Source organism: Chinchilla lanigera, unplaced genomic scaffold (assembly GCF_000276665.1).
Source record: "Chinchilla lanigera isolate Chin_1 unplaced genomic scaffold, ChiLan1.0 scaffold00036, whole genome shotgun sequence".
NCBI classification, from domain to species: Eukaryota; Metazoa; Chordata; class Mammalia; order Rodentia; family Chinchillidae; genus Chinchilla; species Chinchilla lanigera.
In genome coordinates this window covers 13,481,192-13,502,604 of record NW_004955437.1, presented here as the reverse complement: position 1 = coordinate 13,502,604, position 21,413 = coordinate 13,481,192, and the positions used below count along the sequence as shown (strand labels likewise).

At 57.3% G+C, this 21,413-nt stretch overlaps 1 protein-coding gene across 2 annotated transcripts in view; it reads left to right on the top strand.

Annotated features, from left to right (window-relative positions):
* The window catches only part of Zmiz1 (zinc finger, MIZ-type containing 1), a gene marked incomplete in the record, with an annotated part of 196,207 nt that overhangs the window by 31,679 nt on the left and 143,115 nt on the right, over positions 1-21,413 (top strand). For both annotated transcript variants that reach the window (XM_005389890.2, XM_005389892.2), the window contains 1 exon segment: positions 7,716-7,834.

The window sequence follows — 21,413 nt, the reverse complement described above, 5'->3', positions numbered from 1 at the left end:
CGGGGGCTGGCATGGAGCAGCACCCAAGGCTTCTCGGGACAGAGGGTGGTGCCCACACTCCTCCGCCAGCTCCTGGTAGCCGAGGCCCTGGGCAGGAAGGTCAGTGGGTTCCTGGGAACTGTCCACTGTTCATTGTCTGAGAAGCCAGCTCCTAGTCTGTCTGACCTCTGCACATCTGTCTGCATCTTATACACAGCCCATCCCTAGCACACCCCCACTGCGGATCTGCTCCCAGGCCCACTTTAGACCAACAGATTCCTCAGTTGCTCCACCACGAGCTCCTGATGGTTGTCCTCTTTGCAGTTGTAGCTAGTCTGTACCACAGAGGGTCTTCTCTCCAGGCAGTGCAGTCCTCGGGACCAGCAGCTCTGAGAGGTCCTTTTTCAGCCTCCATCTGCCCAGAGAGCAGTGAAGCAAGGCTAGGACTGGGCAGCATAAGTGAGTTCAAGCCCAACCTGAACTACATAGTGAGATCCTCTCTGAAAAAAAGAGTAAATAAATAAATACATACGTAGGTGGCGGGCTGCGTGTTGGGCCGGCAGTTTGAGTATAGCAAAGTCAGAGGCTTTTGCTGACCCTGTTTGCCAAGTGCTAATGAAGGGAACCCCATTTGCATTCCCGGGGTCCCTGGCTCCAAGGGAGGTCTGGGGACCGGAAGTAGACTCTCCACTCCCTGCCAGGTGCCTGGGCCTCGGCACCAGAGGGCTGTGCTCAGCTTAGGGGGTCTCTGGGCTGTCCTGGCTGAGTGTACATGAAACAAACAGAATAGGGAAGAAGGGCTGTACAGGCAGGGCTGGGTGGGTCTGTGGGACCACTTGGCCATGGGGGTAGGAGGTGGCCCTGGGTGGCAGGAACGCCCAATACCAGTGTCGTCCCTCTCCCCCTGCCCACACACCGATGGGAGCTGGGGCCTGCTGCTGGCCCCTTCTACCTGGAACTGTGATTTAAATGCGTGTGGGAAGCAGCTTCCTGATTTATGGGGTGGCTGTGGACCGGCTGGCGACGTGAGCATGGTGGCCATGAGGGTTCCTCACACAGCCTGCAGGTGGCTGCAGCCCCCCGCTCCCACACCCATCTCCTGGGCACAGCTCCTGCCTGGCGGACATGCCCTCATGTCCCTGCGGGCCCTTGCTGTGTGCACCAGAGGCCCCTCGTGCTCTGCAAGCTGCACATGGAGGTATGTGCAGCTCCTGGCCCGAGCGCCTGCTGCCCGGGGTCCAGAAAAAATGTGAAGTCCCCGTCCTGGCAGGGGGTGCACTGAGGGATAGAAGTCCTGGCACCTGGGCCAGGGCACGTAGGGGATAGCTCAGAGCCAGGCAAGGGTGTAGGAGGCCCGTGCCAAGGTGGGCACAGGCAGGCAGGCCAGACCACAGCCAGCCCCTGCATTCCAGGAGGACACAAATGTGTGGGCAAAGCTTGGCGTCCTTCCTGGGGAGGGCGTCCACTCTCCCATAGGACATCAGGGCTGCTCTGGCTCCCGTGCCCGGCTCTTGGTGACTAGCGGCTGTGAGGTGAAGCAGATGGCCAGCTAGGGCGTGGCGGGGGTGCCTTAGGCCTGTGCCAAGGGAGGTCAAGTGGCCCACACAGGCCAGAACTTGAGACCTTGGCACCTGCTTCTCAGAGCTCTAGAGTAGAAGTCAACGATTCACTCGTGGCCAATTTCTGTTGGCTTTTGCCTAGAAATTCCCCACCCTGCCCCTTCCCTGGGCGGGGCCTCCAAGACCTCGGGCTCCCTTACACCTGGTTGACAGCATCTCACCCACTATCCCGGGAATGGCTTTTACAGTGACCGCAGAACACTCACCAGGCTGAGGCAGGAGGATCACCTGGACTACATAAGTGGGTTCAAGCCCAACTTGCACTACATAGTGAGATCCTCTCTGGAAAAAAAAATAAATAAATAAATATATACATAGGTGGCGGGCTGGGTGTTGGGCTGATAGTTCGAGTACAGCAAAGTCAGAGGCTCTTGCTGACCCTGTTTGCCAAGTGCTGATGAAGGGAACCCCATTTGCATTCACCGTGTCCCCCATTTAGTTTGGAACAGATGTGGCCACAGTAGCGTCTAGTACGATGTGGAAAGTTTGCAATAGCCTAGGAAGGTGACCTGAAACTTGACCCAGAGAAGAACCTGGCTGGCAGAGAAAGCAGTAGTGTATGCAAAGGCACTGGGGCATGAAAGTCCAGGGTATTTAACAGTGGGGCGACAGTGCTGGTAATGGAACAGGGACAGGTGTGTTTGATTTGGGTTGCAAAGTCCTGTGCCTATTCCGATCTTGGTTCTGCTGCTCAGCTGGCTCACTTAGGCCCCAACTCTGCCAGGGACCTGCACCTGTGTGGCTTCTGGACTGGAGAGGAATCACGTGCAGCCACCCAGGCAAGGGGCAGCAGGGACCCAGGGGAGTCACAAGTTGTTAGGGAAGCAGGCCAGTGATGTCACACCAAGTCCTGGAGCAAGCAGAGCAGAGGTGCTGGGGTGGCTTCAGGAACAACGTGTCCCTGGCAGAATGTGAGGACAGACAGCCCGGAGGTTGCCATGGCCTTACGGAGCCCGCTGTGTATCTGCCACTGAGGCCCGGGGAGGGGAAGCCGGATGCTGAGGCTGGGCCCCGCTGGGAGCCCTGGCCTGTGACACTCATCTCTCAGACACCCCCCTGCAGCTCCAGGGCAGTCAGCAGCACGGAGCAGCCTGATCCTGGAGGCTGGACCGCTAGGAGCGTCACTCACAACTTTGCAGATTTCACATCTCCCGGTGACGTCGTGACGTTCCGGGCAGTGGGAAACAGCCGCTCTCTCCAGAATGTTTCCCTGTGACAGCAGCTTTCTCTGGCGAGGGTGCAATCCACACTTGGCAGGGTCTCTCCTTCTCCAGCTCCACTCCCAGCCCGAGCTCCTGGCGAGCGAAAGCTCCTGAAAGACGTTCAAGAATTTGGAGCCCGCCGTGCGCTGCGCGGGGCAGGGAGAAGGCAGCAGTGCCTGCCTGGCCTCTTTGTTCCCACTGCAGCCACGGCCTCAGAACCTCAGATGGCCTCTGCTTGTGGACCGTCCGTGAGCGGCGAAGCGGGTGGTGTTAGATGTCAGCTGGCTCCCACAGCCCGGGTGCCCGGGTCCTTGGCACAGCTCAGCGGCAGGAGGGAGCCTGGCTCCTGAGGCAGCTCCGCCAGGCTTGTCTGCACCCAGAGCGGCAGAGCCTTGGCCCTGCAGCCTCTGGGGCCTGCGTCACACTGGCTTAGGTGTCTTGAGTCAGAGCCAGGAAATGGATCTGCCATGAGGAGGTGGAGATGGAGGTGCTGCTGCCCCAGGCAGCTGGGGTGAACCTTAACCTCCGGCCTGCGCACAGCTCAGGGTGCTGGACTCCTGTGTCCATCCCCTGGCCTGGACTGGATCTATAGTGGCTGTGGCTGTGGGTGACGGGCCTCTCTGCTCTCCACTGGCCGTACCCAGGTCTCCGTCCCTGCTTGCCAGGAGCCGCTGTCCAGGATGGGCAGGGCTGTGACAGGAGGGGCCCTGGGCCCTGCCCAGCTCTGCTGGTTTGCCCACTGGGCCTGTGCCCAAGCTGTCCCTTTGCAGTACCATCCCCGCCTTGTTCTCTGGGCAGATTTTGCTCCCCATCCAAGAATTCACCCAAGAACCACTTGTTTGGCCGTCTTGCCTGGCAGCTCACCTCCGGCCCAGGAGGCCCCCTTTTCCTGAGCCACCTCTCGCTGGACTTCTCTTCATGGCTCTGTGGCACAGTCACGCCTTCCTGCAAGGGGCCCCCTCCTCCTGCCTGTGAGGAGACCTGGAGGCTCCATTACCTGTGCACCCTGCAGGCTGATGTATAGTAGGTGCCTAATAAAAGCAGGTGGATTTAATTAAGGGGGTTCCTAAAGGCAGCCTTGGAGTCTCCCTTTGTTAATGATGTGGTGAAGAGGGGAGGCGGGGTTCGTAGTGGAGAGCTGAACTCCCGCCCGCCCCTGCCCCTCATGAGGGTCGTCGTGGGGGCTGGGGTGTCCCCTCCCCACCTGCATCCAGCCAAGCCGCACGCCTTTGCCTTCCTTGCTGGCAGGAGCTGGCCCCAGAAAACACCCCAGTGGAAACTGCATGAATGATTGATAAGAGCTGAGAGCTGTTTAATTTTTTCCCCCTGTTTAATGGCTATCAATAATTTAATACGCTCTCTGTATGTTTTTAAGAAATAGCACCCATTTTGCCGTCTCCGGTTTAGCGGGCTAAATGATTTAAGTGTTGGAAATGTGCTCTGAGGACAGAGGCTGAGCGAGCTGGGGAGATCTGAAGGCTGGGGGTGGAGGGGTGCACAGCCAGCCACGGCGTCTTGGCCTGGGCGCGCATGATCGTGCGTGTGTGTGTGTGTGTGTGTGTGTGTGTGTGTGTGTGTAAGAGAGAGAGAGAGAGGAAAGAGAGGAGGGAGGAGAGGGGAGGGAAGGGCGGTAAGAGCCAGTGCCTCTCTGCTAAGAGCAAGATAATTGCTTTCCAGGCCTCCTGAGCAGCAGCTGAGCAGCTGTCACCCCCTCCCACAATGCTGAGCTTTTCTGGATGGCTCTGGGGGGCTGAGGGCCAGGAAGGAGCTGGGCTGCTGTCACCGTGGGCTGAGAACGCCCCTCCCCTGACATCTCTGCCCCCCTCCCCGGCCTTTAAATCATTTTTATTTTAATGATGCAGGGAGGCCAGTGTCTTCCAGATGGAGTTGGGTGGGGTGGAGGGGGGGACTCAGAATCACTAATCTCTGGACCCAGAGGGACCTAGAAGGTCATCTGCCCGGCGCCCCCCCACCCCAAGCCTTCCAGATGTGGAGGATCACCTGGGAAGACTTGTTAACAATTTAAAATTCTGGGCTGTCTTCCAGATGCACAGACTTCATCCTAAGGGTAGAGGGAGGACAGGGCCACTGTGTGCTTCACCATCCACCCAGGTGATTCTCATCAGGAGTCCAAGTCCCTCCTGATACTCAGAGGCCACAGCCCTATGGAGCCACTTCTCTGCTTGCAGATCTCTGGGGAGTGGGCGCTCCCCTCGCCCACCAGGAAACAGCAAGCGCTGCATTCCAGAGTTCCTTCTGAAGCTGGGCTGTGACCTCCTCGGCTGTCCTGTGTGCCCATGGTCACCTCTCTGTAGGGACCTGGCCACACTCTGGCTTTGTGTCTCTGTGCTGGACAAGGAGCTTCCTTTCTTAGCAAAGGGTGCCAGAGGCCAGGGACAGGTGACAGGGTGGCATGCAGCAAGGTGGCTGGCTGTATCAGCCTGCTCCTAGCTGGCACCTTGGCTGGCACAGCAGGGTCCCTGAGAAAGCCAGGAAGAGACCTTGGGTCACAGAACTATGTTGGCCTATTGGGGCTCAGTCCCTACTATGGGAGAGGGAAAGTGGGGACCCAGCAGAGACTGTAAACAGATTACCCCGATGATGACTAGAGGAGCCTGCTGGGAGGTGTTGCCCTGTCAGGTGCTGATTTGTGACTCGCCTTGTGGTCGCCAAACCTGTGTCCCTGATCTCCAGAAACTGCTCTGGTCAATGCAGGCAGCAGGTCTCAATCCTGGGGGAGAGGAAGTAGGGTGCTTGGAACGTTCTGAAGGCTGGAGAATCGGAAGAACCAGACTGAACTGCATTCTCAGGCAGGCCCAGCCCATGCAAGCTGGGGCAGTCGGGGAGGTTTCCCGGAGGAGGGGGTGCCTGGCCAGCCTGGGGCTGGACCTGCCGCTCTTGGATGGAGGGTCTCGGGATTTGTGTTTTTCACTCCCGCTGGAATGGTACGTCCGTGCGGTCCTGTACGTGTAGCTTAACAAATTGGAAGTGAGCATGGTGGTGTGAGTCATCACTTTGCTGTCAAGGAGTAGAACAACCAGTCCCCTAGCAGCGCCTGTGTTGCCTCCAAGGACCTCCCCCTCGAGGAGAAGCCTGTCCCGCCTTCCAACAGCCTGCTGTTACCGTGTGTCAGTGCCCCAAAATCACCCCAAAGTGAGTGGCCTAAAACAGCCACCACTTAGACATCTCACCATTCAGTGGTGTGCCTAGGCTCCTGTGACTCTGGTCAGCAGGACTGTCAGCTGGGCCTGATGGTCAAAGATGGCCTCAGTTACCCAGGTAGTGGTGCTGCTGTTGTCTGGGACTCAGTTTACCTCCCATAAAGTAGACTGGCTCCCTCCTGTGGCCGAATTCTAAGTGTCAGTGTCAGGAACAGCAGGACCCTTGAGGCCTCATTTCTATACCCTGCATCTGATTGGCTAAAACTACGCTCAAGGCCCTCCCAGATTTAGGGGCAGAAGACCGACTCCGCCTGTTGGTAGGAGGCGCTGTGGAGATACTATGGCCCTGTGTAGTGGGCTGCTGGCCTGGACTCGTTCTAGCTCTCTTTGACCTTGATGCAGATATATCTCAAAAGTTGCTCTGTGTGGCATCTGGCTTCTAAGATCAGTGTGGGGCTCGTGAGATGTATTTGTGTTCTAGTTGTAGCTGTGCCTTGCTCATTCTCAGTGCCGTGGGGTAACTCATTGTGTGGGTACACTAGCCTACCCACTCCGTGGTCTGTGGCCACATGAGAAGACCTCAGTTTTTGTTTTTTGGGGGTTTTTGTTTTGTTTTGTTTTGTTTTGTTTTGAGATAGGGTCTTTCTATGCAGTTCAGGGAGGCCTTGAACTTATTTTGTGACCCCAGGCTGGACTTGAACTCACCGAGATCCTCCTGCTTCAGCCTGCCAAGTGCTGGGATTGCAAGCGTGTATCACCACCCCTGGCTAGGCTTCAGTTTGGGGCTGTAATGCAGAGTGCTGCTGGGAATCTTCCAGGATGGGTGTTTGCTAGTGACAAGTGCAGGCACATCTACAGAAGTGGCATCATGGGGAAGTGGGACTGGTCACTGTGTAGCAGATACTTCTGTGTGTTTTCCAAAGTGTGTTTCGGTAAATGTCCCACTGGTGGTTTTGGAAGACATAGGGGGCATCTCTGCCCCTGGGCAGCTGCTAAGACCCTGCTAAGGCTCCCAGTGATGGCCGCCTGCCCAGAGCTACCTTCCATGGCTGGGGTACTTACACCAGCATCGGGAGCCAGGTGTCTGCACACAGATGTTGGGGATCCCTGCTTGCTGTGGCACCGTGGGGGGAGCCCTTAGGCCCTCACTTTTGAAACCAGAGTGTCTGTCCTCTCACCAAGCCCTGAGGTCTGCACTCTAGCAGCAAGAGGAACACAGTGCTTTGGAGGCCTCCGTGGCTTCCTGACTTAAAAGCTGGGGTTGCCGGGGCTCAGTCCTGGCCCAGTATCCCAGGTCCATTTGCCATTTTCTTGCAAATAAAAAAGTGTGTTGAGGATAAGTAGGCACAGAGGCTTTGGTAAGGGGTGGCAGCCCCTTTCATGGAATTTGGAGGCATTTGAGCTGGGGCCAAGGGGTCTTGGAAACAAAAAGGTGGCATCAGACAGCCATGGCCAGAGACCCAGTCCTTGCAAGGCTGGAGTCAGGAAGCAGGGCCACTGGGGCACCGGGGTGGGTGTAGTGCCGTCTGCTGCTGTCCAACGGGGCTTCGGTGGTTACTCAGGCTAGTCCCAGGGCCTGAAGGGGAGATTTAGGAGGCAGGAGGGCAGCACCTAGGTTCCCCTTGGGTGGGCCAGCTCGATTGTCCAGATGGCCAGAGGGACCCCGGGCTGGTAGCCCCTGGAGGTCAGTGGAGGGGAGGAGCTGCCCTCAGGTCAGAGCTGGAACTCATGATCTCCTCTCCTCTCTCCCCCAGGGCCTGCAGCAACTGTGCTCGGATATACCAGGGCTGGGGCTGCTTCCTCCTTCCCCATTGCCTCCCTTTCTGGACGGCTCAGCAGCCTGAGGCCTGGTTGGCCCCCAGAATCTCAACAGGTAAGGGGACAGGGTTTGTCCTGCTCTGTGTGCCTGCCGCTGGGTGGGCTGCCAGCAGGTGCAGAGGGCCCACTTCTTCCTGGGCCTTCCAGGTAGGACATTGTAGGGCTTGGGCTCTGGCCTGGAACTTGGATGCATTTGTTTCATTCTGTACAACTCCCAGTATAGTTTGGGGGAACCTGGTCCATCTGCTTTTGAGGACCTTGGCTTTCTCATCTAGTACGTAGGAGTAATGTTAGTAATAATAATGACAGTATGACACCAGCCAGGTATGGTAGTGCACACCTGTAATCTCAGCACTCAGGAGGCCAAGGCAGGAGCATTGTCTGGGCTACATAGTGAGTTCAAGGCCAGCCTAAACTACATAGTGAGACTCTGTCCCAAAACAGAACAGAACACAACAGAACAGACTGAGGTCCTCTAACATTATGGGCGTTCACTGTTTTCTGAGTCCTGTGCTAAGTACTGCATAGTTATCACCTCATCTTCCTAATCACTCAAGGACATAGTAGCTGTATTTATTACCACAGCATAGGTGACAAAACTGAGGCTCTGTGTAGGGAGGGGCCTGCCCTGAGCTCACGCAGCAGGCCAGGCCAGGCCAGGGGCTAGAGTTCAGGTCTGGGTGCCCCTGTGCGCCAGCCTGTGCCCTGGACACCCTGCTCTGGCCTCGCCTTCCCCCCTCCACAGCTCCTCCTGGAGGATGGGATTGGGGTGATCGTGAGCGTCTGGTCTGAGTGTAAGGTAAAGGAGGGATCTTTCCCAAGGGCGTAGGGGCTGCTGGTTGGTCTGGGTACACGACTCGTGTGGCGTCTGCCAGGCCTGGCTCTCGGCTTCCTCAGAGGTGGTACCCGGGCTCCGCAGTAGAGAATGGGTATGTTGCTGGATGAGGCTCTGTCCAGCTTTGCCCCTTTGTTCGGTTTCCCGAGTGTGTTTAAGCACTTGGTGTATGCTGGGCCCTGTACCAGGTCCACAAGGCAGGGGAGACGGACCTGTCCAGCACTGTGCTCCGTGGAGAAACACAGATGCTGCAGCCCTGTGAAGAAGTGGATGGCTCCTCTAGAGAGGAGAACTCCGGGAGGGTGACCCCAAAATGAGCAACAGTGCGGGAGCAGTGGGCATGTGGAGAAGCCTGGCAGGTGGAGGAACTGGCAAGGGATTGTGATGGGCCACAGATGCCAGGCTGGACATTGGACCCCAGGGATAGGAAGGAGCCATCGAGGGTTCTAAGTCAGGCAGTGTTCTTGAAGGTGGGCTTGAACAAGATCCTGTGACTCTCAGGAAAGGCCCCTGGAAGCAGGGGCACTGGTGGGCTGTTCGCCAGTCCCAGGGAAAGCCGCAGAACTTAACAGGAGCCAGGCTGAGAGGCCCAAGAGACAGAAAGGGACCCTGATGGATGTGCAGCTGGCTGGTGCCGGGACATGTCGGGAGGAGAGCTGCCACCATGTGGGGTGGGGCTGGTGTTGGAATCTGAGTGGGGGGTCTGGGGTCCAGGAGGGATTCTTGGAGGAAGTGGAACAGATCATGGCCCAAAATGTCTGAGAGGGCTGAGATTTGCACGGGGAAGAAGGGTTGGGTGGCACTGTTTTGACACATTGGCCTGATGCTGTCATTTAAAGTCTAGATATATAGCTGGGTGTGGTGGCCCACACCTGTAATCCTAGCATTCAGGAGCTTGAGGCAGAATGATCACTACAAATTTGAGGCCAGCCTGGGCTACATAGGAAGTTCAAGGCCAGCCTGGCATACATAGCAAGACTTGTCTCAAAAAACCAAACCAAAAAATGTCTAGACATACATGTACATCCTTACCTACATACTTTGCGGCCTCTACCAGACATAGCCATGCCACACACAGTAAGGATACACAGATTTATGGACACATACATGAATGGTCATGTGTCCACAGACATGAAAATGCATGCCATTGCGTACATATATGCACAGATGTCACTCGTGCAGGACATGTGTGCATGCAGACACATACATTCAGGTTGAGACTTGTTGCCTGCAGCTTCCAGCAGCCCCCAGGGCCCCAGCAGCTCTGGGCCCATCCAAGCCGTATTTCTGTGGGTGATTCTGAGAGTGGTCATGTGACCAGCTGTGCATGCCCCCTCCCCCCGCTTGGCCCTGGCTTCTTCCTCTGTAGGCCCCGGGGAGCTTCCTGGGACATTTCTGGCACCCTGGAGCCGTTCTGATGAAAAACAGGTCATGGGTGGAAGGGTGCTGTGGGGGCTGCTGTGGGTGTCAGAGGTACCATCCCTGCGCTGAGTCCTCTGGAGATTCCGTCCAGGCCTGGGGCCTGCCTCCCCAAGGCGGGGGGTCTGTCATCCTGCCCCCTGCCTCCTGCCCCACCCTGGCCGACTCCTTTGGGCTCTGTAACACACACCTTTGGGACACCTGGCTCTTTAGGCTGTTGTGTTGCCTACAAGCTCCAGATCTTCATGAACCGTTTCAGGTGGGAAACTGAGGCATGTGACTTAGGGGAGGTTCCCCAGGCCACCTCCTTGGAAGTGTGGCTCAGAGCTGCCTGCATTTATGCTCTTTAACTTGGTGACCTCCCTTGAGATCAGGTGACTAGATACCCACCTCACAGATAGGAGGCTGAGGCACAGAGAGGCTGGACACCTAGCCAGGGTCACAGAGGTGTTCGTGGTGTGGGCTTGGGCATAGCTAGGATGTGGCAGGGCCAGAAATGTTGCTGCTGAACCACGCTGCACCCCGAGATTTGTTTCCCTCCCTCTTTCCCGTGAGGGCCTTCAGGTGGGAGGGGTCCCCAGAAAAGCCCCTGAGGTTGTTGAGGCTCAGTCCTGGTCTAGTAGCCCAGACATATTGGACACAGGTGGGGACAGAGGCTTCGGTCATGTCCCAGCCCTGCCATCTCTCCCTGTCTGCCTGCCGGCCCCCTGCCTGTGTACCTCAGTGGCCTGGTGCTTTGTTCTTTTCCAAGTCCGCCAGGCCCGATGGGAGTTGGAGGGCTGGCAGCCTACTGGGCACAGAGGAGAGGGCATTACATCTGGATGAGATAAGCTGTTCTTTATGAAAGGCTTTCAGACCAGGCATGGTGATATAGGCCTGTAATTCCAGCACTCAGGAGGCCGAGGCAGGAGGATCACCACAAGTGTGAGGCCAGCTGCTGCTGTAGAGTGAGTTCAGGGTCAGCCTGTGCTACATAGAAACCTTATCTCAAAAAAAGAAAAAAAAAAAAACTCAGACACTAGATGGACAAAGGAGAAGACACGGCCATGATTAAGGGTGCAGGCTGTGCCTGGGCTTTGGGGTGTTTCCAGTGCTGCCCCTCCTTTCTTTGTGGCTTCAGATTGTGATTTAACCTCTTTGCAAAGTCAGGACTGCTGGTGGCCACAGGTGGAGGTACACCCCAGGGCTGGCCCCAGGCCGTGGGGACCTGGGCAGAGGTCCTGGGGAGAGGGATGGTTGTAGTCTTAGGAAGAGACATAAGGGAGCAGGGCTGGGTTGGGGTGCATCTGGGGTGCCTAGGACATGACCCAGCCACTGCTTAGCTCTGGGACAGCGCTGAGGGCAGGGTCTGCACTGCAGCCTGCCCCTAACCCGGCAGCTGTCAGGGAGTGCTTCCGGGTTGTGGGGTGGTGAGGGGCTGGTCGCAAAGACCCGGGTGCTCAGGCCAGTACCCAGCGCCCAGCCCCGCCCAGCCGTGGGCGCGCAGGACTGGGATTCCAGGCACATGCATGTGGCGAGCCTGTCAGTCTGCAGGCCAGCTGAGAATGCACAGCCCGCCCCCTGCCCGCCCTGTCACCCCCACCCCAGCGCTGGGCTGGAAATAGTCCGAGGCCTGCTTCTCATTCCTGCCCAGGGCTGATCATCTGGGCAGGCCTGGCACTGGCCTTTTGCGTCACCAGGACCTGCTATGTGACCTTAAGTAAGTTGCTGTGCCTCTCTGAACTGCTCTTTGTTAGTCTGTAAAGCCAGCAGGTGGCACAGGTCAGGTCGTCACAAAGTATTTTCCTCAAAGACAACTCAGTGGCGCTGGGATTATCCTATTGTACAGGTGTGGAAGCTCAGAACAGAGAGGTTAGGACACCTAGCCAGGGTCACAGAGGTGTTCGTGGTGTGGACGTGGGCCCAGTTCTGTCTGTTGTGAGTTTTCCCTGTGACATCAGACTGCCTAGCATAGGCCCTGGGGTGGCGCTGGTGACCCCTTTGCCTGTCAGCTGGCGTGGGACTCTGTGTTGGCACAGGGGCCCCAAAGCTATGCTGGTGGAGGAGTAGGGAGAGCTCAGCCCCGCTGGGCTGAGGTCACAGAGCCCTGGGGGATGGCAGCCAGGTACGCAGCATGGCGAGGCAGATGCGTTCCTGGGGTCTCTGCACTCAGCTCCTGAGGGCCTCAAGGCTGAGCATGGAGTTGGCCTGGATTCTGCAGAGTAGGATGTGGGGAAGCTGTATGGATGCTGGGAGGCCTCACCTCAGGCTGCAAGCTGGGCAAGGTGCGGTAGGCCCCTCTGCTCGGGTGGCCAGACTCTAAGGCACCACCGGACCCTCATCAGCAGTCCTGCCGGCCCAGCTCTGGGTTCTGTACCAGGAGTGGGGAGCCGGGTATCGCCATCTTTTGCAACCATCAGCTCACATGCCTGACATGCCCCCCTCACACATGGGGATGTTAGCCTAGCAGTTTGCTTAGCAGCAAGGTAGGATCAGAGAGGCCCGGAGACTAGTGTAGGGACACACAGCGTCATCATGGCAGGTACAGGAGGCATCCCCTGATTGCATGTGACCGCTCGCGCCGGCCTGGGAGCTGCAGAGAGTGCCGTGGGTGTCAGAGCCTGCAGTTTCTCCTGCTGAGGTTGGTTCACTCTGTACTTCTCAAGCTCCTAAGCTACTTTTCTCTGGTCTGTGAGCCACCAATTGGGGTAGAAGACCACCTTGCCCACTCCCTGGGTCTCCAGGAGAGCAGATGCCAGGTGGGCTGCAAGGAGGAATCTGTGGACTGCTCACACAGCCATAGTTCCCTGTGGGGCCTCATTTGCATTCTGTCTCCTCCCTGCCTTTACCCAGACAGCTGAGGGTGGTGGTGCAAGCCTGTAATCCTAGCATTTGGGAGGCTGAGACATGAGGATCACTGTAGTTACCCCTCACATTGCAAGCCCAGTGGTCAGGGGCTGACATTGCATATCAGGTCCAGGCCTGAGAGGTAACAGGAAGGAAAATTAACTCAGGAAATCAAGGACCGTGTGTGTCCCTCTTCAGCGCACTTGGCCAAGCGCCCAGGTGGCCACAGATGGCATCCCTACTAGGTAGGGCAAGAGCCTCAGGCCTCTGAGGGGCCGAGGACTCAAGAAGGCCTTCCTAGAGGAGGGGAGGTGCAGCTGGCCCTTGAAGAATGAGCTCAACAGTGAGCTGAACCTCAGCCCTTAAGCCAAGGTACCAGCTGGGCTGAGGGCAGGGCAGCTGGCTGTGTAGACAGGCCGTGGAGGAAAGGAGGTTGGAGATGCCCCCTGGAGGCCAGATGATACCAGAAGAAAGGAAGTTTCTACCTTGTTTCTACTATGCCAGATGTCCCTGAGCAGATCACTGCCCCACTTCCCTGCCTCAGTTTCCCTCACATCTCTGAGCTGCAGGCACCTGGGAGCCATAGCAGGGCAGCACTTTGGTGGGAAGGTCTGCCTTTGGGCAGATGTGAGCCAGTACTAGTGTCTAAGATTGAGGCCTTCTCTGGCTGGCTGGCAAGGGTTGCCCTGACACCCCTGGCTAGGCTGGGGTCCCCACCAGCATAAGCTGCCTGGCAGGATAGACTTAGGCCCCTTGTACAAACAGACCCACCTTGGGCCAGGGACCTGGCCTTCCTGTGAGTGATGGGATGGTGGGGGTGGCCTTCCACAGCTGCAGTGCAGACCCAGATACAGGCACGGTGCTCTGTTCAGCCTCCATGTCACTGCCAGGCCTGCAGACTGCCCAGTGCCCTCCTGGACCTATCCCAAGTGTTTGCTGAGCCTGCGGTGACCGGAGATAGCCTCCTTACACTCCTCCCCTATAGCAGAGCACGGCCACTGTCTCCTGAACTCTGTGCGCCTGGGGTGCAGGTTCCGCCAGCAGTTAGCCTAGGCTGCCCAGGGTCCTGCTCAGGAAGCACAGAATTTGTTTCTGAGCTCCTATGGCAGCCCCCTCAAAGCCAGAGGTAGCAGATCTCCCTGAACTTGGAGCTTCTTCATGATCCCAGATCCATGACACTCTCCTGATGTGAGAGGGGCCGAGGGGGACCCTACCCCAGTGGGACACACTAGAGTCAGAGAAAGTGTGACACGCGGCTAGGGTCACACAGACAAGCCAAGATTGAAGCCCGGGATCCAGGGACCTGGTCAGGCTCCTGTGGCACCAAACTAGAGCTTCTTGTCCAGGGCTACCACACAGGTGTGCCGGGGAAGAGGCCACTGGCTGGAGCTGCGGGGTGAGCAGGAAGCGGGGGCCCTGGCACTGTCTTCCCTCTGGGATTCCAGCTGCTTTAATTGGCTGATCTGCGGTGGCGCTGACATTTACCTGGTGGGGAGGAGGGCCTCTCCCTCTAGAATCAAGATACTAAAAATAACCAAGTCCGACTTCCCAGGGACCCTGCCCAGCCAGCGCCTGCCTGCCAGCCTTGACGACCTTTTTCCTGGGTGCCGAAGATAACTGCTTGCCGTGCCTGTTGTTGCTAGAGCTGGGGCTTCCTAGGGGCTGGGGCAGGGGTGGCTGTCTGAAGAGGAACCTGCCAGGTCTCCCTTCCCCAGGGGTCTGTGCAATGGAGCCATGGCTCCACCTCGCCTCTCTCTTCCTCCTCCTTGGGCCGGTTTGTGCCCAGGATGGCCTCCCTCCCCCAGGCACTCAGACCCCTTCCCTGAGCTGCCAGCCGCCCCTCCCTACCCTGGGCTCCTGGGATCTGGGGCTTCTCCCATACTGCATTGCGGCTAAGCCAGCCGTGAGTAGCACAAACCCTGGCCTGGTTCGTCCTGTGCCACCAGCTACCGAGAGGAACCCAGACCTAGAGCAGGACACTGTGCCACCTTTGCCCCTTTCTGACCTCTGACTTGTCCTCGCTGGCTTGGGCATCACCACCCAACCATGGAGTGTGGCAAGAATGACTGAAGTTAGATGTTCGCCACGTTGGGGCTTTCTAATCAAGTAGATCCATGCATTTGGATAGAAAGAGGAAGGTCTGGAAGACTCTGGCTAAGGATTAGTGACTCTGACTCAGTTTCCCCAAAGTCTCACCCTTGTCTATTTCTTGGGACCCCTACAGTCCCCACCATGCCTGCCAGCCTGAGTTTGGCCAGTTTTTGCCTTGGGTCAGTGTGACCTGAAGTCTCTGGACGCTGGCCTTCCTCCAGTGGCTGGCTGGCTTTGGAGTGTGCCCAGTGTAAACAGAGGTGGTTTCTGGGCTCAGGACCTGCCAGCTGTTGAGGCTGGGCATGAGCTATAGCCCCTGCCTCCCTCAGTCTCTCCACCTGGAAATGGGACAGTGATGGTTCCTATGCTGGAAGTATCATGAGGGCTAAGTTAGCAACAGGTGTCCTGCCCTTAGGAAAGGGCCTGGTACCAGCAAGTGTGGTACATGCTAGCCGGTCCTTGGAGGAGGGAAAATCGTCACACAGCTGTGGCGATGACAGCGGCCACCTGCCACATGCCGAGTGATCCGTGTCACATGCTGTGCACTTTGTGGACGTCATCAAATTCAGTCCTCCCTGCACCATACACAAGCTCCATGTTCCACAGGAGGAAACTGAGGCACAGAGGCCACACACGGTATGAAAGTGGTAGGAGGGAAATCAGAAATCAGAACGGGCTGGTTTTAGCACAGAGAGCTGCAAATGCTGGAAACTTCGCTCTGCCAGGTAGACCACGATGGTGACCATGCGTGTGCCCCGTCTGGACACCCTGGCCTTGGTCCCAAGGCTGCAGGATCCCCTCCTTGGCTCATGGACTTGCTGCAGTGATCTGGACTCTGCTTCTTCCTACCCCTTGTGGGCCCCTCGCCTGCCCTATCGTCCTTCCCCCTCCTCTAGGCCTGGCTCCGTCTCCCCCTCCAGTCTCCTCTGCTCCCTCCTTCCTCCAGCTGGTCAGGTCTGGGTCAGCCCTGTGGGCTCTCTGTGGCCAGCACTGCCCTGCAGTTGGCTGCAAACTGCTGGGCTGCCCTCCACCTGGCCTCAGTCTCCCTGTTTGTATGAGGGCTCTGGCAGCTGGCTCTCAGCCCTCGAGAACTCTGGGAACTGCTTCCTTGGAAGCAGGGTGGAGGGAGCCCCACCCCCACCCCTGGCTGGCGGCGCAGTGGGGAGCGATTGCTCTGACACCTTCTGGTGCACTGATGGGGGACACAGCTGACAAAGGAGAAAGGTCAGTGGGGACACAGAGCAGAGGGACAGTGGTCCATGGCCCACAGCACCCTACCATCAGGGCCGCTGAGGGAGGGGCCGCTGTTCACCAGGTCCTGGGCTGGTTGTGCTGTGGTAGCTCCTGCCCATATTCCAGCCGGCTGGATGTCCAAGCCCCACGAGGGCTGGGGAGCAGTCAGAATCCCTCTGTCGCCCTCACACCCTGTGCGGCTTTGATCTCTTCCCTGCCTCTGGATGTAGGTCCCCGTCCCCAGCCCACCCCTGCGTGCCATGGGGCCTTGCTGTGCCCTGCATGTGAATTACCCTCCCCGCCCTCTGCTGCCCTGCCTGCTTCCCACTGCCACCAGGATGTGTTGTTAGGGTCTCCCGTGAGCTACGTAGGGCAGCCAACTTGTGCCCTTGCTCTGAGACCCTGTGGGGTTGGGGGCACCCACATGCAGGCCCCGCTCTGTGTAGTTTGTGCTTAGCCTCACCCAGGTGTCCAGGACCCCCAAGACTGCCCAGCCCATGCCCTTCTTAGATGTCTCCTTGAACTGCTGTGTGACCTTGGGCAGTCACTTGAACCTCTCTGAGCCTCAGCAGCATCGTGTGAAATGAGGGAAACGACGGCCCTCTTCACGGGGTGGTAGGATTCAACGACATGACTATTAAGCATCTGCAGGGTCTTAGAATATAGAAAGGATCGGTCAAGTCAACTCTCACGGGTCATCATCATTGTGAGGGCAGGCATGTACCACGGCCATGAGATGAGGGCTGTCTTCTAAATGGGCCCTTCCTTGCCCTTCAGGCACCCCTCTATCCCTGCCCCTGACCGTCATCCTGCCCTGGCACCCCCCTCCCTCGGTTTCTGGGACCCCAGCACGCTCAGCCCTCCTGGCCTCTTGTCACTATCTTACCCCCCATCTGCACCCAGTGCCTTCGGGGCTGTCCCCACTACTGCAGGTGCCTGGACCACAGCTGAGACAAAGTCACCTCCCAAGCAACACAGCAGCGACCACCCAGGCTGCTGAGGGCGTCTCTGGGCCTGCTTTGTGCCAGGTGATGTGGTCCCCCACCCAGGTGGTGGCCCTGGTAGGGAAGGGGTTCGGGTCTGGTTCCTATGCATCCATCGTGAGCTGCCTTGTTGCGGGTTTTGTTTGCTTCGGGCCTTTCTCTGCCTCCACGGTTTTCTGTTAAGTTGTGTTCTTATACTTAAACAAATCAATTTCATTGCAGAGTTTTTCCTGTCTGAATGATGTGTTCGCAGCACAGATCCATTGATTTCTCATAGCCCTGAAGCCAGCTGCACCCCCTCAACCTGTCCCGGGCGCCACCCCACCCCAAGCCTGCTTCACCCCACGTGTGGCTGGGGCAGGAGTTAGGAGATGGGGGGGGACCTGAGGGCGTGTGGGTGGCGGTTGAGGCTTCATTGTGAGGGTCGGGGTTGGTCCCCTGTGCACGAGCAGTAAAGTCGCAGCAGAGGTTTTGATCGATTTTGGCCCAAGGCAGGAGCGAGACTTAAAAGAGCTGAGAAATGTGCAGTGTGATCTTGTCTTCCTTCAGGGAACCGGGGTGCCTCCAAGTGACACCCAGCAGCCCAGGTACTGATCCTACACCTGCTGAGCTGCGTTGCGGGGCAAAAGGCATTGGAGCCCTGCTGTTTTAAACCCTGGAGGTACCCAAGGTTGGAGAGCTGTCCCGGCTGGGGAGTGTGACATTGTCCCTTTGGGAAATCCTTTAGAACCAGCAGAGTTCTGACCAGCAAACCTCTGAGGGCTGGGACCCTCATTGGCTGCTGCATGTATGGGCTTCTCTGAGCTATTCAGTGACCCCGTGGCCCCGTGGACGGGTGTCATTCCCAGCTTAGAGAGAGGTACAGAGAAGTGTCACAGCCAGCCAGCTTTCCTCTTCAAGGGCACAAAGTGACTGCCGGCCTGTGCCTCCCGGAGCCAAGTCCCAGCCCATCTTCTGTCAGGACCCAGTGGCTGGTCCTTCCCAGGTCTCAGCTCAGCTGCCCCCGAGCCTGTGAGTTGGGTTGGGGGGTAGGCAGCGGGGCAGGAAGGAGTGGCGAGGACTGTGGCAAACTGGAGTGCGCCTGCCCTGCCTGGGTTCCCGTGCTGCCCATAGCGCCCCTCCCCCAGGCCAGCACAGGCCTTTGTTTTGGAGCCTTCGCTGTGGCCCCGAGGTAGGAGTGGCTCTTCAAGGTCACTGCACAAAAAAGCAGTGCACTCCGGGAGGGGACACGGCCCCAGGGGATCACTGGCTCCCCTCCCCCAAGCTTGGTGAGGCCTCCAGCCATCCAGCGAGGGGGACAGGGCAGGGGACTCTGCTAAGAAAGACAGGTGCCTCCCTCAGGGAACCCAAGTGTGGCCTGGCGTACCCTCTTCCCAGGCTTTTGGGTCCTGCCTCCCCCTCCCCACAGACAGACCTCCCGGCCTGTAATCAGGTTAGCCTCCCGCCCCGCTGCTCCGATGGCTGGCCAGCTGCCTCTAATGGCCTGTCCACCTGGCGCTCTCTCAGCTTGGGTGGGGGAGGGGAACTAAGCAGACAGTGGTTGGGCAGGGACTGCCCCACAGCCTCCATTCAGACCGTTCTGTGTCTTCTGGGATCAAGCCCGATTCTTAGCTTGGCACCTAAGACCCTGGGTATCTGTCCAGCCTGCACTCCAGGCACAGTTGTAAGTCACACCGGGCTGTGTTCCACCTCCCTGTCTTTTTACATGCAGGTGCTTTTGCTACTTCCTGCCTTCTCCAAAAACTCCTACCCATTCTTCAAAACCCAACTCACATCTCTTTGTCTGCTCCCATGGCACTGGCTGCTCCGCTGATCCAGAATGTATGCCTCCTGTGCTTAGTGTATGATTCCTGGATCTAGTTTCCCTTGAGTTTCAGGAGCCAAGGAAAAATATTACTTTTCTCTCTGCGCTTTGGGGTGGGACTTACAGGAGGGCTTAGTGACTGTCTAGGGCCAGCAAAGTCCTGAGAGTGGGGTTGCCAGGCCAGAGAGAGAGACAGACAGCTGCCCCCAGCCCCTCACTCCCATCCAACCTACTTCCTGCCAGGGAGGCCCGTTCCCAGCCCCCGGAGACACATGCCGGGCCCGAAATAGATGCACAGCTCAACACGGAGCAGCCTCCCTATCCCTGATCCCTGCAGCTTTCCCCGCTCAGGGCCCTGCCCACAACCAGGACCCCTCTACAGCAACCCCGTCCTTGCCCCTCTGTTCCCGTTAACTTTGTTTTATAAATACATTACATAAACAGGCTCCTCTGATTCCTGGGAGCGCAGTGTTTAAGGACCGGGGCGCTGCTGCAGGCATAATTGTACTACTGAATCCATCAGCTGCCTAATTACCATTCATTTTGCATTTATTTCTGCTAATTAAAAAGAGAGAAACTCCTAACAACTTTTACGTAAATACTATATTTGTTCTATGTAAAGATGGGATGCTAATTTGCTGGTGATTAGCTGATTATCTAATTTTATAGCTGTCACACAGGATGGCCCTGTCTCCTCTCGGCACCAGATGCCACCCGAGGGCCCTGACCGGGTGGAAGGGGAAGGGGTCAGGGAATCACTCACGGTCAGAAGGCCTGTCTGAGGCCCAGGGGACACCAGGAGCAGCAGGTTCCCCTAGAGTTTGGGGACTGCTGTCTGATTGGTGGAGCTGGGTGGAACTTCCAGCTTGTACATTATTTCCGTTCTCGTGGAGAACTGAGGTCCAGAGAGGTCTAGCACCTCCACCAAGCCTGGCTGAAACCCCTTTGCAAGTGGGGACTCCCACTCCAGTCTAAAGGGGGCTGGTCTGAGCCCGTGTGACCCTACCACATCCCTGTGCAGCCCTCGTCGGAGGCTGTCTGCACACTGTGGGCTGCCATGACATGTGCTGGGGTCTGAATTTCACATTTTAGCATTCTGTATTTATTTTCATGTGGATTAGAAAAAACATGCAATTATTCCATCAAACCCATGATTTCACAGATACCGTTGCTGAAGATGCGGCTACGTAAAAAGACAGTGATTGGTGTGAGGTGATTTAAATAAGTATACATAAATAATGAAGATGGAACACGGAGGTGCTTACGGTGTCTCGGAACCGGCATAGGGACACGGTGGAGGGCCAGAGGGTGACACCAGGTCAGAAGGCAGGCCCGTGAGGTCAGAGGACACGGGGAGCTACCTGGGCAGCATGTGGCTGGCCCCTGGCCTGTAGGCCATTGTGGCTCTGTCATGTGACCCAGCAGACATTCCTGGGGATCCTGCCTCCCTCTCCCCTGCCCTGCAGGTGGTATGCTGTAGCCCCCTAGAGAGGGGTCCTTTGCCTTCCTGGAGGCAGTGGGCAGAGGAGGTCACTCAGTGGCCAATCCTCAAGGGAGGGCAAAATGGCTTGGGCAAGGTCTATAGGAGTTTGGGGTTGAGGCTGGAGGTTCCCAAGGCTCTGGGGCTGTGGGCCTGGGTCCCAGTGCTGCCCATGGCTGCCCAGCGCCCAGTGTAGCCCTCGTGAGCCAGATTCTGAGCCAGGACTCCTCGGCCTCCCACCTGCTACTGCAGTTGGTGTACTTGCAAGGTGACCCACCTCTACCCGACCAGCCCTGCGGAGTCCAAGACTGAGGACCAGGAAGAGGACCCAATGTGCCCTGGGCACAGGGAGGCAAGCAGGAGGCCCCTTTACCGCTGAGATCTCGGTGCTGGCGTATGCTGGGAGCCTTTGTGTAGGATGAATGAATGATTCCAGCAGAGGGGGCTTACTGAGCACTTGCTGCTACTGTTGGAGTCTCTCCTGGAGCCAAAACCATCCAGCTCCTCGAGGCAGGGAGCAGAAAGGACCAGCGAGTGCCAAGGGGTTGGCAGGCTGTCTGGGTTTATATCCTGGCTGTGTGACCTCAGGTTGGTTTCTTAATCTCTCTGTTTCCTCCTCCTCCTCAATAAATTAGTACAGTGCCTACCTTCTAGGTTGTGGTGATATTAAATGAATTAATTCACATAAAGTACTTAGGATGGTACAGCTAAAGGTCTTTTAATTTAGGGGTCATTATTAGCAGTTTCATCACTGTCATTGTGGCCAGAAGGGAACTCCCTGGCAAACTCATAAAGCTAGGGAAAAGGCCTAGAGTAGCTGGGAGCTGTCAAGTGTTCAGAGGGTGAGGTGTAGTGGAATATGATCAGAAATGTTTCACCTTTAGCACATTGAGACTTCCAGGAAAGGGGCCTGGATCCCTAAGACTGCAGGGATTTTCTGTGATTTCTGACTGTGAATACATA